The sequence below is a fragment of the Xenopus laevis genome, chromosome 7L (assembly GCF_017654675.1).
Source record: "Xenopus laevis strain J_2021 chromosome 7L, Xenopus_laevis_v10.1, whole genome shotgun sequence".
Lineage (NCBI taxonomy): Eukaryota > Metazoa > Chordata > Amphibia > Anura > Pipidae > Xenopus > Xenopus laevis.
The window spans coordinates 128,762,202-128,776,788 of record NC_054383.1 but is presented as its reverse complement, the minus strand read 5'-3'; positions in this window follow the sequence as shown (position 1 = coordinate 128,776,788).

The following is a 14,587-nucleotide window of genomic DNA, read 5'->3' as shown; positions in this document are numbered from 1 at the left end:
ATTTATGCGCGTGACAATATTTACAATATTTTTTCTATTTCTGAATGTAAACTTACTTGTATTTCTGAAAAGCTATTTGGTTTTGAAAGAGAATAAAATTCTGTGTATGCAGATTCCGCATGGAGCCCCCATGATTTGGATGGATTCTGTTCTTAAACTACAGTAGCTTTCAACACTAGTACCCTGGCCTTGAGGCAGAGACAACTATTTGGCTGTAAGAGCAGTTCTTTCTTTTAATGTGGTGTGGAGTGATAACTCTATGTTTTTCCACTGATAACTCCCTTTCACTCCTGTACTCCATCTGCATATGTTCTCATGTCATACGTTCCCAAGTCTATAAAATCTCTGTGACCTCTTTGCATACCTCCCAACTGTCCCGTTTTCAGCAGCACAGTCCCTCTTTTGACAGCTCAATCGCAGTCACGGGTTTGTACTGGAAAGTCTTGATTTTCTCTGCATTAAACAGCTAAAAAAATAATGTTTTTAACTTAATTGGCTTTTGGCAGAGAGCCCAGAACAACCATGAGGTTTAGATAAGATACTTTGTAACAATTTTGAGCAAATAAGTAATTGAAACAATATAAGATAACAGGTCCCTTGGAAAAAGTTAGACTCACGGCTTAAAGGGCAATTCACCTTCATTAGCAAAACTGTAATAACTGGAAAAAAAAACACAGAAATATATTTAAACTTTCATTACCTTCCAAACATATAATTCAAACATATATTATTATTATTATTATTATTATTATTATTATTAAAACAGGCAATGACAGATGGTGTTAATTAGAAAGTTGTTCTTTGTTGGTTTATTGAACTATTTCACTAAAATTATGGGTAGCACTTTCATATTAGATTTCCAAATCTGCTCTTTGACAGACACTGTGTAGTCCAACTAAAGATGAGTAATATGAATTAAAATGCAAAAAAAAAAATGTTTTTCTTTTTAAAACTTTTGCATTACTTGTCCATGAATTTTACCAGGGTGTGAAAAGAAGCAACTTCAGATGTGTTTCATGTGCATTATTGATGGGTCTTTTTAAAAAGAAGCACAAGTACAAAGCACACAATCAGGCATAAAATAGTAGATATCTGAGTACATCACACATACTAGCTCCTATACAAGCTCCTATAAAACTTCACCTAGTGCCAATCTGCCAGTTCATTCTACTTTAATGCATTTTGTGCAAAGTGCAAAAGACGGGGTACAGTGATACAAGTTAACCCTGGAATTAACACCGCACCCTTTTGTTTTGCACCGACTAGTGACGGGCGAATAAATTCACCAGACACAAATTCAGTGAATAAATTCACAAAACTGAGACAAAAATTCCAAGGCGAATTGACGCGCGTCAAAATGATTTGGACGCCCATTGACTGTAATGCATTTGGACAAAATAGTCGTGCGTATAAAAATTATTTTGGTGCCCATTGCCTTCAATGCGTTTTGCAAATTTTTCGGTAAATTCATGAAACGCCACAAATTCGTCCATCACTAGCACCGACATACTCCACTGACTTGAACCTAATGAAACGCACACAAGCTAACATGACATTTGTGATTTTAGAGAGAAAAACACTAAGGGGGGGGTATTTATTACAGTCTGAATGCTAAAAACTTTAAAAAAAATTAAATTGATAAAATCTGAATTATTATAGGAAAAAAACCAAAAAAACGACTTTTTTGATTTTTATTATACCCCGAGGATGGAAAAAGTCTGAATCTAAAAATCCAACATCTGAGACCTGCCGAGGTTGTATAAGTCAATGGCAGAGGTCCCCTATTTGGAAGTTTCTGTGGTCAGCTCTATAATTAGCCCAAAATCCGACTATTTCAGACTGTTCGGGCACAAATCAAAAAATTCGGAGTATTGTAAGTGGAAAAAGTCAGTTCAGTAAAATCCATCCATGTATAGATTGCAAATACAAATCATATACTTTGTTACCAGAAGCGACAGATACACTTTATCTTAAACAAACATAGTTACAATTGTAACATTTGATTTTGATAAATATGCCCATAAAATGAGAATGCCGATAAATAGGCCTCCCAATGTATAAATAGATCCTGCAGCATAGAAACAGCGATAACCATGTTCTAGTCTAGTAAAAGTAAAAAATAAAAGCTTAGAAAAAACAGACTATTGTGTATAACAGGTATAGAATCCATTATCCAGAAACACATTATCCTGAATTATAGAGTGCCTGTCTCCCATACACACCATTTTAATCCATTTTTTTAAATGATTTAATTTTTCTCTGTAATAATAAAGCAGTACCTTGTAATTGATCCCAACTAAGATAAAGGATTTTAAGACCCAGTCTGAGCAAATAGGTTGGAACAAATTAGCTTAGTTTTGAAATACATTTAAAAAATATTTGCATAAATAAGAACTGTGACTATTTTCAGGAAGAAAGTTTGTTCCCTTTCCCTATTGACAAAGAACCAACCGCATGAGAACGAATCAGCTCTGACTTTGTTACATGGGAGTATTTTTCTCTCATTGTTTCTACTCTCTCTTGGACATGATGCTCATCTTATCTTTTTTGATTAGATTTGTATTGTCTCACTTTTATCTTCTCTAGCTGTTTCCCCTTATTCTCCTGCTTCTTTAATATCCCCCAAATAATATCCTCACACTTGAGCTCCCTATGTATTATCTGATCAATGTAAATGCAGAAGAAGGGCAGTAACCACTGTGTTCATCACACATTCATTCCACTAACTGCTCCGGAATCAAGTGAATGATTAAAAAGAAGAACTCACTCAGCAGATGTTGCTGTATTTATAATAAGGAAGTGCCAGATCTGTTCCTGCAAAAGAGTCAACAATTTAAAAGTTGCTTAGTGATGTCTTAACAAATATGCCTTTTTACCAATTATTTGGAAAACACTAACTTATGGTTAAAAAAAATATGGTCATTCAGTGTTAAAATTGCATTTTCCACTTGCATTTGTAAATGACCCCTTATGACTCAGTAAATCATTTGCTCAAATTGGTATATAGCCCGGGCATATAATCATGTGTCTTTTTAATGTCTTTGGATTTCTCTATATACAAATATCGAATTCTTTTTACCTGTTCAATAATGGATTGTTCCAAATGAGATATATATATATAAAAGTCCAAAATGAATGAATGAGTGCACACTGGGAACATATCGACAGGTTTAGTTTAAAAGCATAATTTTATTTAGATAACAGGCCTGTTTTTTTAATTATCTAAATAAAATTATGCTTTTAAACTAAACCTGTCGATATGATCCCAGTGTGCACTCATTCATTTTGGACTTATATTGAATATGCGGATTTTGAGCAGCACCTGGGTAGCTTGCTGAATACAGTGGAGTGCAGATTTTTTTTTTTTTTCATTTCAGGGGCTCAAAAGTAATTGGACAAATTAAAAAAACTGAAAATAAAATGTTCATTTCTAATACGTGGTTGAAAACCCTTTGCTGGCAATGACAGCTTGAAGTGTTGAACTCATGGACATCACCACATTCTGGGTTTCCTCCTTTTTAATGCTCTGCCAGGCCTTTACTGCAGCGGCTTTCACTTGCTGTTTGTTTGTGGCCTTTCTGTCGGAAGTTTAGTCTTCAACAAGTGAAATGCAGCTCAATTGGGTTCAGATCAGGTGACTGACTTGGCCATTCAAGAATATTCCACTTCTTTGCTTTAATAAACTCCTGGGTTGCTTTGGCTGTATGTTTTGGGTCATTATGAAACGCCTCCCAATCAATGTGAGTGCATTTAGCTGGATTTGAGCAGACAGTGTCTCTGAACAGCTCACAATTCATTCTTGTGCTTCTGTCCTGTGTCACATGATGGATAAACACTAGTGTCCCAGTGCCACTGGCAGCCATGCACCCCAAGCCATCACACTGCCTCCCAAATCTTTTATAAATCATGTGCTATGCTTTGGATCATGAGCTGTTCCACGTCTTCTCCATACTTTTTTCGTGCCATCATTCTGGTAGAGGTTGATCTTGGTTTCATCTGTTTTCCAGAACTGTCCTGGATTTTTGAGATGTTTTTTAGCCTTTCTCTAGCATTTCTATTCTTGATGCTTATGAGTGGCTTGCACCTTGCAGTGCTCCCTCTGTATTTACTTTCATGCAGTCTTCTCTTTATGGTAGACTGGGATATGGAGACTCTACCTCCTGTAGAGTGTTGTTCACTTGTTTGGCTGTTGTGAAGGGGTTTCTCTTCACCATGGAAATGATTCTGAGATCATCCATCACTGTTGCCTTCCATGGACGTCCAGGTCTTTTTGCGTTGTTGAGTTCACCAGAGCTTTCTTTCTTTGTCAGGATGGACCAAACTGTAGATTTTGCCACTCCTAATATTGTAGCAATTTCTCATGTTTTTTCTGTTTTTGCAGCTTAATGATGGCTTGTTTCACCTGCATGGAGAGCTCTTTTGTCTGTTCACAGCAAAATATTCCACATACAAGCACCTCCCCCCCCCTCAAATTAACTCCAGGGCTTTTATCTGCTTCATTGATAATGACATAAGGAATAGTGATGGGCGAATTTATTCACCAGGCGCGAATTTGCGGCGAATTTGTGCGTTTCGCCGCCAGCGAATAAATTGGTGAAGCGCCCGCGAAAATTCGCGGCAAAAATTCGCCCGCGTCAAAAAAAAAATTTCCGAAAAAACGGACGCCGGCGCCGTTTCGCGAATTTTCCGCCGTTTCGCGAATTTCTCGCGAAATTCGCAAATTTTTCGGAGAAGCTAAACGGCGCAAATTCGCCCATCCCTAATAACGAATGGAATTGCCCACACCTGCCCATGACATGAAATAGCCTTTGAGTCAATGGTCCAATTATTTTTGAGCTCTGAAATGAAGTGATTGTGTTAAAAAAGGCTTTAGTTCCTCACATTTTTATGCCATCTTTTTGTTCAACCCACTGAAAGTCTGATTTGTTTAATTTAAAATTCATTTACACCAGCACAATATCATATAGATCAGGTAGATCAACACTTTGTAAAAGTCATTAGTGTCTCTCAAATGGCCATCCATTTGCTGTTCACTGAGCTGGAGTAGTGAATCCACATATTCTGCTATACCCTCATTGAAGGACCCATTGGAAGAAATTATTGGCTGCCCTGGTGGTCTGGACAGGTTCTTGTGTATCTTGGGCAGGGTATAAATCACAGGTCTAACGGGGTGTTTAGGCAAAAAATAATCAAACATTTCCTTTGTGATCCAACCATTTTTTACTGCAAAATCCAATAAATTCCACAGTTCCTTCTGGAAAATGTCCGTAGGGTCATAAGATAATTTCCCAAAACTGATTTCATTGTTCAATCGCGACAAGATTTCTTGCCTATAATAACTGTAATCCAGTACCACAACTGCTCCTCCCGTATCAGCCTTTCAGATAATGTTTGTATTATTATTTTTAATGGAGCGTATGGCTTCTCTTTTCAATACAGACAAAGTCCCCTGCCACTTATGCCTAACTTAGTGCCAATCAGCCATGTCCATACTTAGCATTCGGTTGAAGGGGTTAAATGGTCAGTTGGTTTTAAGTTGCTTCTTAAACTAAACTAAGTTAGTTATCTCAATCTACAAGCAAAGATGACAGAATAAGATGTGCTTCAGTATAGATAGTCACAACATGAAAAGTTAATATGACAATTGTAACTATTTTTGTTTCAGATAAAGGGGGTTATTTATTATGCTCCGAATATCCAAAATTCATTAAAAAAATGACATACACACCAGTATCATATTCTTTATAGTTAAGATATTGTCAATGTTCTTTACATTATTATAAAGTTGCTATAATACTGAATACTCTTTTTTTCTAGACTGAACATGACTGAACTCTAAAGGAAAGAAGAAAAGAAGAATAGTATCAAATAAAGATAAGTCTAAAGCAACTAGACTTAGGGGCAGATTTATTAAGGTTCAACTGGTAAATTTGAATTAGATTTTTTTTTTGCCAAAACTCACAAATTCAAAATTTAAAAGCACAAACTCGATTGTAAATTTGAACGTGAGATTTATCACAGCTCGACCATGGAAACAGTTCTAATTCAAGTATTCACCATCACCACATAAAAAATGTACAAGTCAATGGCAGAGGTCCATTAAACCATTTGAATATGTTAATTGCCTTCCTGACATTTAAGTTTTTTATCAGAGAAAAACTAGATTTGCATTCAATTTGAATTTGATTCGAAATATTCGGGTCAGGACTATTCAATCGAATATTAGACGTTAGTCATAAATAACCTAACAAAATCAAAAGTCCAGGCAGGGGTCAATAAGGCAGGTGGCATACAAACAGTGTCCAAAGTCCAAGCAGGGTCAAGTTCAGAGAATAAACAGTAATAATAACACCCAGGTACTCACAGAAAATAGGACCTATCATCGGGCATTGAACCGTCTCTGGAGTTCCTTTATTTTGAATTTGGTGCCAGTGATGTCATCACGCCGGAGTCCTGACGCTGGCGTCTCTGCACCCACGTGGGGATCCTGGGCGCCGCCATCTTGGATGCGACGCTGTAAGGGAGAGACGCTGCTGCCGGCGCTGCTGCGGGTATGAGCCCTGACAGTGCCTACCCTACTCTGCCTGCCCTGCTCTACATGGCCTGTGTGCGTCATACTCAGCCTGCACTACACTACATGCAGGAGATGAGCCTGTGCTAACTATGGGGAGGAGGAATATAGATTTAAGGGATTATCTTAATAGGATTTAATATACTTTTTTTTCAAATATGAGTGATGGATGATATTTCTCTAGTGAGCTCCAATCTTGTGATGTTTATTGTGCTACCACCATTAATGTGGATTTGGTCTTAAAAGTTCTTGTGATAATATGGGTGTGGTTTAAAGTAGTAGTGTAAAAACTGGGAGTGGTCAGCACTGGACTCAATTATCAGCCCTCCACCATGTAGGCAGAAAAATTCTGACCCTCAGTATCACTGAAGTTGGACCTCGCTGCTTCAAAAATTGATTGAAAAAAATGAATCCCGGAACCACTGATTATATAAATCAAAGAAATCTTATTAAGTTAAGTTATTTTAACTTAATAAAATTTCTTTGATTTTTATAATCAGTGGTTTACGGGATTAACTTTTTTCAATCAATTTTTGTAAGTGCCTTAGGAGCTGGGGTGAAATCTTTGCACCTACATTGCCCTGTGTGGACTGGCTAATTGAGGTTCTCATTGCTGCTTCATATCATGACCTGGATGCATTGAAAAGATTTGGATTTATAGTAAAAAAAAAAAAAAAAAAACTAATTGTTCAAGTTTTTGGCATTTGGACTTTAATAAATAACCCCCTTTACGTGTATGTATTGTGTTGCACTATTTAGAATCTAAGGGGCCGATTCATCAAGAGTCGAATATCGAGGGTTAATTAACCCTCGATATTCGACTGGGAACTAAAATCGTTCGACTTCGAATATCGAAGTCGAACGATTTTGCGCAAATCCTGCGATCGATCGTTCGATTCGAAGGATTTTAATCCAACGATCGAAGGAAAATCCTTCGATCAAAAAATCACAGGCAAGCCTATGGGGACCTTCCCCATAGGCTAACATTGACTTCGGTAGGTTTTATCTGCCGAAGTAGGGGGTCGAAGTTTTTTTTAAAGGGAAAGTACTTCGACTATCGAATGGTCGAATAGTCGAACGATTTTTACTTTGAATCGTTCGATTTCGTTCGAATTCGAACGAATTTAACCAATTCGATGGTCGAAGTACCCAAAAAATACTTCGAAATTCGAATTTTTTTCATTCGAATCCTTCACTCGAAGTTAGTGAATCTGCCCCTAAATGTTGGATTTGATCCTTATTTTCAGTGATTTATAGAAACTAAACATATTTATTTAATTGGTCAACTTAGCTGGTTGGTACTGTAGTTAAGAAGCTAAAGCAGTATCCTACCCACGTCACAACAAGCTCTAGACCTATGGGATGCAATATTCCTAAAAACGAACCTAAGTACTCCTAACTTCAGATTTAGTAGGATTTTTTACAATACAGACTTTATACCGGGCTGCACCCCGACTGACTTTACCCCCTGGTTAGCAGCAAAACTGCTTACCCTCAATGCCTTTCTTGTAGACCAGACAGTGCTATCATTTCAACAATCTAAAGAGAAATATGACATTCCACACTCACATTTTTTCAGATATTTGCAAATCAGACATTACGTGGAAACTGCACTCAAAACTAAAATCAACAACACACTAACGTATTTTGAAACCATCTGTCAAAACCGATCATGCCCGACACACACGTGATCACTAGTCTATATAGCAGTGTAGCATCAGACACCACAAAACTGCACCAACCCTACATGACGAAATGGGAAGAAGATCTAGGCTTTCCAATTTCTGAAAAAACCTGGTCATGCATATGGGACACGGCCAAAAAGACATCTATTTGTCTTATATGCTTAAAGAGCATATAAGATTATATTCTGGTGGTACTACACCCCAATGCGCATAAGAACATTTAGCGGCAATCTAGACCATGCAAAATGTTTCAGAGGTTGTGGGGATCAGGGATCATTCTTACATACCTGGAAGACCTGCAAAGTAGCCCAGGAATTTTGGAGGAAGGTAGCCACTCTGCTCTCGAGGTCCTCCACAGCACTATACAAGCCTCCCCTCACACATTTCTTTAAGGCATGGGAATCCGAGCAATACACTCCAAAAGGTCACACAAGCTGGCCACACATATTCTAACAGCAGCAAGATCACTACTAGCAGCTAATTGGAAAAAAACACAAATTCCAGGAATGCAAACACTTATCACCAAAGTTAATTGGATCAGAGCAATGGAATCCATAAGAGCCAGACTTTAGGACAGGAGCTATGAGGAGGAGTTGGAGTGGCATCCCTGGGCCCACCACCTGGAAATGCTTAAGATACAAATACTGCAACATCAGGTACTGCACATAGATTGTGCAGGAAACGATACCTCACAATTGATGTACGGAAACAGCTGAATACACTTTCACTACTTTTGGCACCTTTTCCCCTCTTCTTCCACTTTCCTATACTCTTATTCTTTTCTTCTTTTCTTCCTTCCCCCTGTTAATTAATGATACAGTCGCTTTAGGACTTTTATGAAAGTAGCCTTTTCATGGAGACTAAATTTCATGATATACTGGATAAATACATTCCATGTTGTTACACCGGCTGATATCTCCTTGATGAACCATTCCTTGAACTCTATACTGTATTGAAGTAAATCAATAAAAATTTAAAAAAAAAAAAAAAAGCTAAAGCAGAATTTTCTGTTCACACAAACAGAGAAGTGACCAATATACTTCTCAGAAAGAAATTTTTTTTACACTTCAAGAAAATAAAAACAGCAAGTTAACAATATTTGCTAATGTGTCAAATTCACTTTCCCACAGCTGAAAGAAAAATATCATTATATAGATACTCTGTACTGCAAGTGATGATTTGAAAAAACCCCATACCCCCCACCCCAGGTAAACCCCTCTCCCTCCTCCCCCCAGACTAAATACCCCCCCTGGGGAAATGCTCCATACTTACCCCTCGGCGCAGATTTCCACGCATCCATTTTCCGCGTCCTCTATAAGTTGACTGGGAGATCGGTATTTCTGCAGAAGCGCAATTGGAGCAGTTTGCAGATTTGAGACAACTGCGCATGCACAAAATTACACGGAAATTGACAATCTCGCAGTCAGATTACCAAGGAAGCGGAAGATGGATGCGTCGAACTCCGCTGGAAGAATCTGCGCCGAGGGCTAAGTATGGAGTATGGGCCATTTTCCCAGGGGGGTAGATAGCCTGGGGGGAGGAGGGAGTGGGGTCTTCCTGGGTGGGGGGTATGGATTTTTTTTGCAAAAGGGTTTCCTTCTCCTTTAAGACATTTGGACAGCACATTAATGTTAATGGCATGGTGATCAGCCAATTTCTGATCGCCACATCACAACCTGCCCCCTTACACAATATTCCTGCCCTGAATTGGCACCCACTCTGCCCCGACATCAAGCATCCTGCTCCCCAATGTCATCCATCCCACCCTCTGCCTGGAGTTCCCCACTGGAAAAGATGGGAACCCCAATACATATATATTTATATTTCCTATAACAATTTACATTTAGACTAGGCACCCAGATTTTCTAAAAAAGGGTTTGAATTTGGCTGAATTCTGTTTTTTAAAAACTGTACTATGAAAAAGGAAAAATGAGCTTTTGACCAAATAAAACAGATTTTACTGTTTTGGCTCTTTATAAATAACGTTCTTCAAGTGCATTATTAGGAATATTCCTTACTAAATCACATGCAGGATGGATCTGGTCTAGTGATGGGCAAATTTGCGGCACTTTGCGAGTTTCGCCACCGGTGAATAAATTCCCGAAATTTGGATGCCGACAACATTTAAACGGACGCCCATTGACTTTAATGTGTGTCAAAAGTTGTCGGCGTCAAAATTTGCGCTTCGCATAGTTTTTATCTGTTTCGCAAATTTCACAGGAAATTCGCAAATTTTGTGGTGAAGCAAAATCGCACATAACTAATCTGGTCTCCCATCTTGTGGAAGCAAAATGACAGAATATTTCCAGAAAGAGATGCAGGGTTAATGTTATTGGGCTATGTATGTGTATTTGTGCAACTTTTCGTTTGTCTCTCATATGGGTTAAATAATGGGGGTCACATATATATATTTTCTTGTTTGTATAATTATTGACTTATTCAACAACTCCTCCATAAATCAGCTTGCAAATTAAAGGGGGGAATTATTGTGAAAACGAAAATTTAATATCAGCTCAGCATACTGAAATAAGAAACATTGTAAATACAATCAATTAAATATTCTGCATTGTTTCTGAAATAATCAAGTTTATGTTCACTATCCCTCTCTCAGCATCTGTTTCTCTTCATTCTGTCTTCATGCAGCAGTTGGGTGTCAGATATTCATTGACAGTTAGATCCGATATATCTTATAGGGGGGGGCCTCCTTTCCTAGCAGATGAATAAGAGCTCACTCAAATAACTGATTCCAGTGCAAACAAAATTCTAACAAAAAAACTGCCTTTTGCACAAATTCTGCATGTAGAGAGACATGATGTCTGGTGATTTTAATAGTGAGCTCTAACACATCTTCTAGGGAAAAGGAGCCCCACTATAAGATATATTGGATCTAACTGTCAATGAATATCTGACACCCAACTGCTGCATGAAGACAGAATAAAGAGAAACAGATGCTGAGAGAGGGATAGTGAAGATGAACTTGATAATTTCAGAAACAGTACAGATTTTTTAATTGAATGTATTAAACACATTTCTTATTTCAGTATGATGAAGCTTACATTTTCATTTTTGCAATAGTTCCCCTTTAAGATGAAACATGACAATTTGTCAAAAAAAATTGACTGCATTATGGGGGCTTTTACAGACTAATATCTGACCAGTCAGAACTATTGGGGTGTTTATATTTAAACCATTACTGGTGAGAGCTGCACATAATTGTGTGTGGAATAGAATTGCTCTGCAATGCTGTATGTGTATTTCCTTTTTCTAAAAATTATGAGACAGTCAAGGAAATTTACTTTTAATATAGGTAATTAAAAATGGAATGGATTCCAGAAAAAGGGGCGTAGCCATTCTTTTGAGTAAATTCTTCAATGATAAGGTGCTGTGGGTTAAAGCAGATGCAGAGGATTTAGAAATAGAACAAAACAGGTATACAAGCTTAAATGTCTATGGACCCAATAACAACTCCACAACCTTCTTCACAGATTTAATTGCTTCCATTACAGCATGGGGGCCCACCCTCCTAGTAGCAGGTGATATGAACACTGTTTGAGATCGGTCTGGAACACAAGGCTCCTCCGCTCAGGGAGTGTAGGTTTGGTAGATAGTCGGCCCACACTGTAGCAGGCAGCACCAACAGGAATATCTGTTTTAAAAGCCTTTATTTTGCTTTTCTTAGGTTTAATGATCAGGACAGTTACAACGTTTCAAGCCAAAAAATGGCCCTTTATCAAGCTAATGTTACACACATGTTGAAACATTTTATACTATATATCATAGCGCCATCTTCTGGCAAAATACTGAAAAAACATTATAGTACAGATACATTTTCAAATATTCACATTTTGGTTGGTACAAAAATTCCGTCCACTAATTATCAAGATGATTCTTTTGTCCCAATATCTGTAAAATCAAAACATAAATAAAACCAAATAAAAACTATTTTATCGGATTATGGAGTGTAAATCATATTCCTGATTGAGGCCATGGGGTTCCATTGTTTCTAAGTATCATATCCACCAGGCTTCTTTTTTAAAGGGCAAGTAACACTAAAAAATTTTAAGTAAAAAATCCATTCCTCCCCCTCCAATAATACTGCTATCCTGGACAAAGTTAACTCTCTTTAATATCTAATACATAAATAAAGCAACGAAATCTCACTTCTGGTTTGTTGTAAAACGGCGATGTGGCGACCTGCACTTATGTGCACACTCCAATGTCCTGCTAGTTGGCTTCTTTCTAAAACCGGAAGTTACTGTGTTGCTGCTGTTCAGCCGGTGACTTTTTATTAGCTTGTCTCATTCTCTATCAAGCTTGGTAGCTGCTCAAAACCCCCTCCTTCCCTCTCCTTTCCCAGCCACCTTGTTCTCCACAAAGACTCACACAGAGCAGAACGGGCTCCGCTACAGTACTACATATCACATAGTGACTCACAGCTGCTGTTTAGCCTCTGCTCGGTGCACAGAATGGCACCACAGAACAGTCTGCGATGAACTTTGCCCGCTACGTGGTGTGTGTGTAGAGAGAGAGCAGAGAGGCTGAACAGCAGCTGACCCAGCAACTTCCGGCAGCGAGTCGATATGTGGTGCTGTGGCGGAGCCTGCTCTGTGTAAGTCCGTGTGGGGAACGAGGTGGCTGGGAAAGAAGAGGGGAGGGGGGAGTAAGCAGCTACCAAGCTCGACAGCGAAGGAGACAAGCTAATAAAAAGTCACCGGCTGAACATCAGCATCACCAGTAACTTCTGGTTTTAGAAAGAAGCTGGTTAACAGGACATTGGAGCGCGCACGTAAGTGCAGGTCGCCACATCGCCGTTTTAGATAGTCGGCGTCTGCTACACCCAGATGAGAGGGAATATACTTTTTTATTCTAACCCCCATAAATCCTTTTCACCAATAGATTATACTCTAATAACACAGATGGTCGTCGATAATATAACAGTAAGTAAGATGTACAATATTTCTTTATCTGACCACGCATTGATATCAATTACAATTTCACCGCGTTTATCCAACTCTAGAGATAGACAAGGGAGTTTCTCTGCTTATCTATTCAATTCTGACGACTTTCAGCTTTATCTCCGAAATAAATGGGCAGACTACACTGATGGTAATCTTGAGCATTTAGATAATATGCCATTGTTCTGGTCAGCATCGAAGGCAGTGATTTGAGGACATATACTTTCTTACACAGCTAGACTAAATAAAACATTCAAAGAGAAACAAGAATTGTTGAATCATAACCTCACCACTGCCAAACTTACCTTATCACGGGAAGGGAACAAGACCATCAAAATTATAGGTTTTATAGGTGGGGCAATAAAGCAGGCCGCCTTTTGGCAAACTTGGTGAGACAGAAAAAAGGCACTTCACATATTAGCCAGATTCAATCATCAGAGGGACAAAAATTTGCTTCATCTGGAATTCTGAGTGAATTTAAAAAATATTATGAAACCCTTTACCAAGCTACAATAGACAATACCAAGCATGAATTTACTCTCTTCGCTCTGCAAATATGCCTAAGCTTACACAAACACAATGGGATATTCTTAATGCCCCGCTAAAGGAACAGGAGATAGGTGATACTATATAAGTCACTCGCTAATCAGAAGGTGCTGGGATTGGTTGGTTTTACATCGGAATATTATAAAATGCTGCGAGAGGAGTTAAGACCTATCCTATATTCCCTTTTTCAATATCTTTTAGGTGGGGCTGGGATTTGGGATGGGTTCAATGAGGCAAAAATGATTTTAATTCTAGAAAAAGATAGAAGGGAGGACCCAGTGGAATCTTACAGACCTATCTCACTGCTAAATCATGATTATAAAATATTTACAAAACTTTTGTCTATTAGGTTGCAAAACATTCTGTCGGAGATTACTGTGCCAGAACAGTTAGGTTTTACTCGCAACAGACAAGCTGTAACGGCCATACGCTCTGTCCTGGCAGCGGTGATTTCTGACTCCCACAATAAAAATTCACAAATGTTAATGGTAAACCTAGACAAGGCGTTTGACCAGATTTTTCATTCTCATTTAGTTCAATTGGTCAAAATTAGACATTTTGGACCACATTTCATTAAAGCTATAACAACACTGTATTGTCCCGCCCAAATGATATATTTATGGATATTTCTCTTCTTTCTTCACCCTTTCGTGGGGAACCAGACAGGGATGCCCACTTTCCCCCTTGTTGTTTAATTTGGCCTTGGACTCATTTCTCCAATATTTGTTAGCTTTTCCACATTTGAGAGGGATAAATATTGGTGCCCAACATCTTAAATTACGAGCTTTTCCAGATGATATTTTGTTAATTATAACAAATCCGCATGAGGC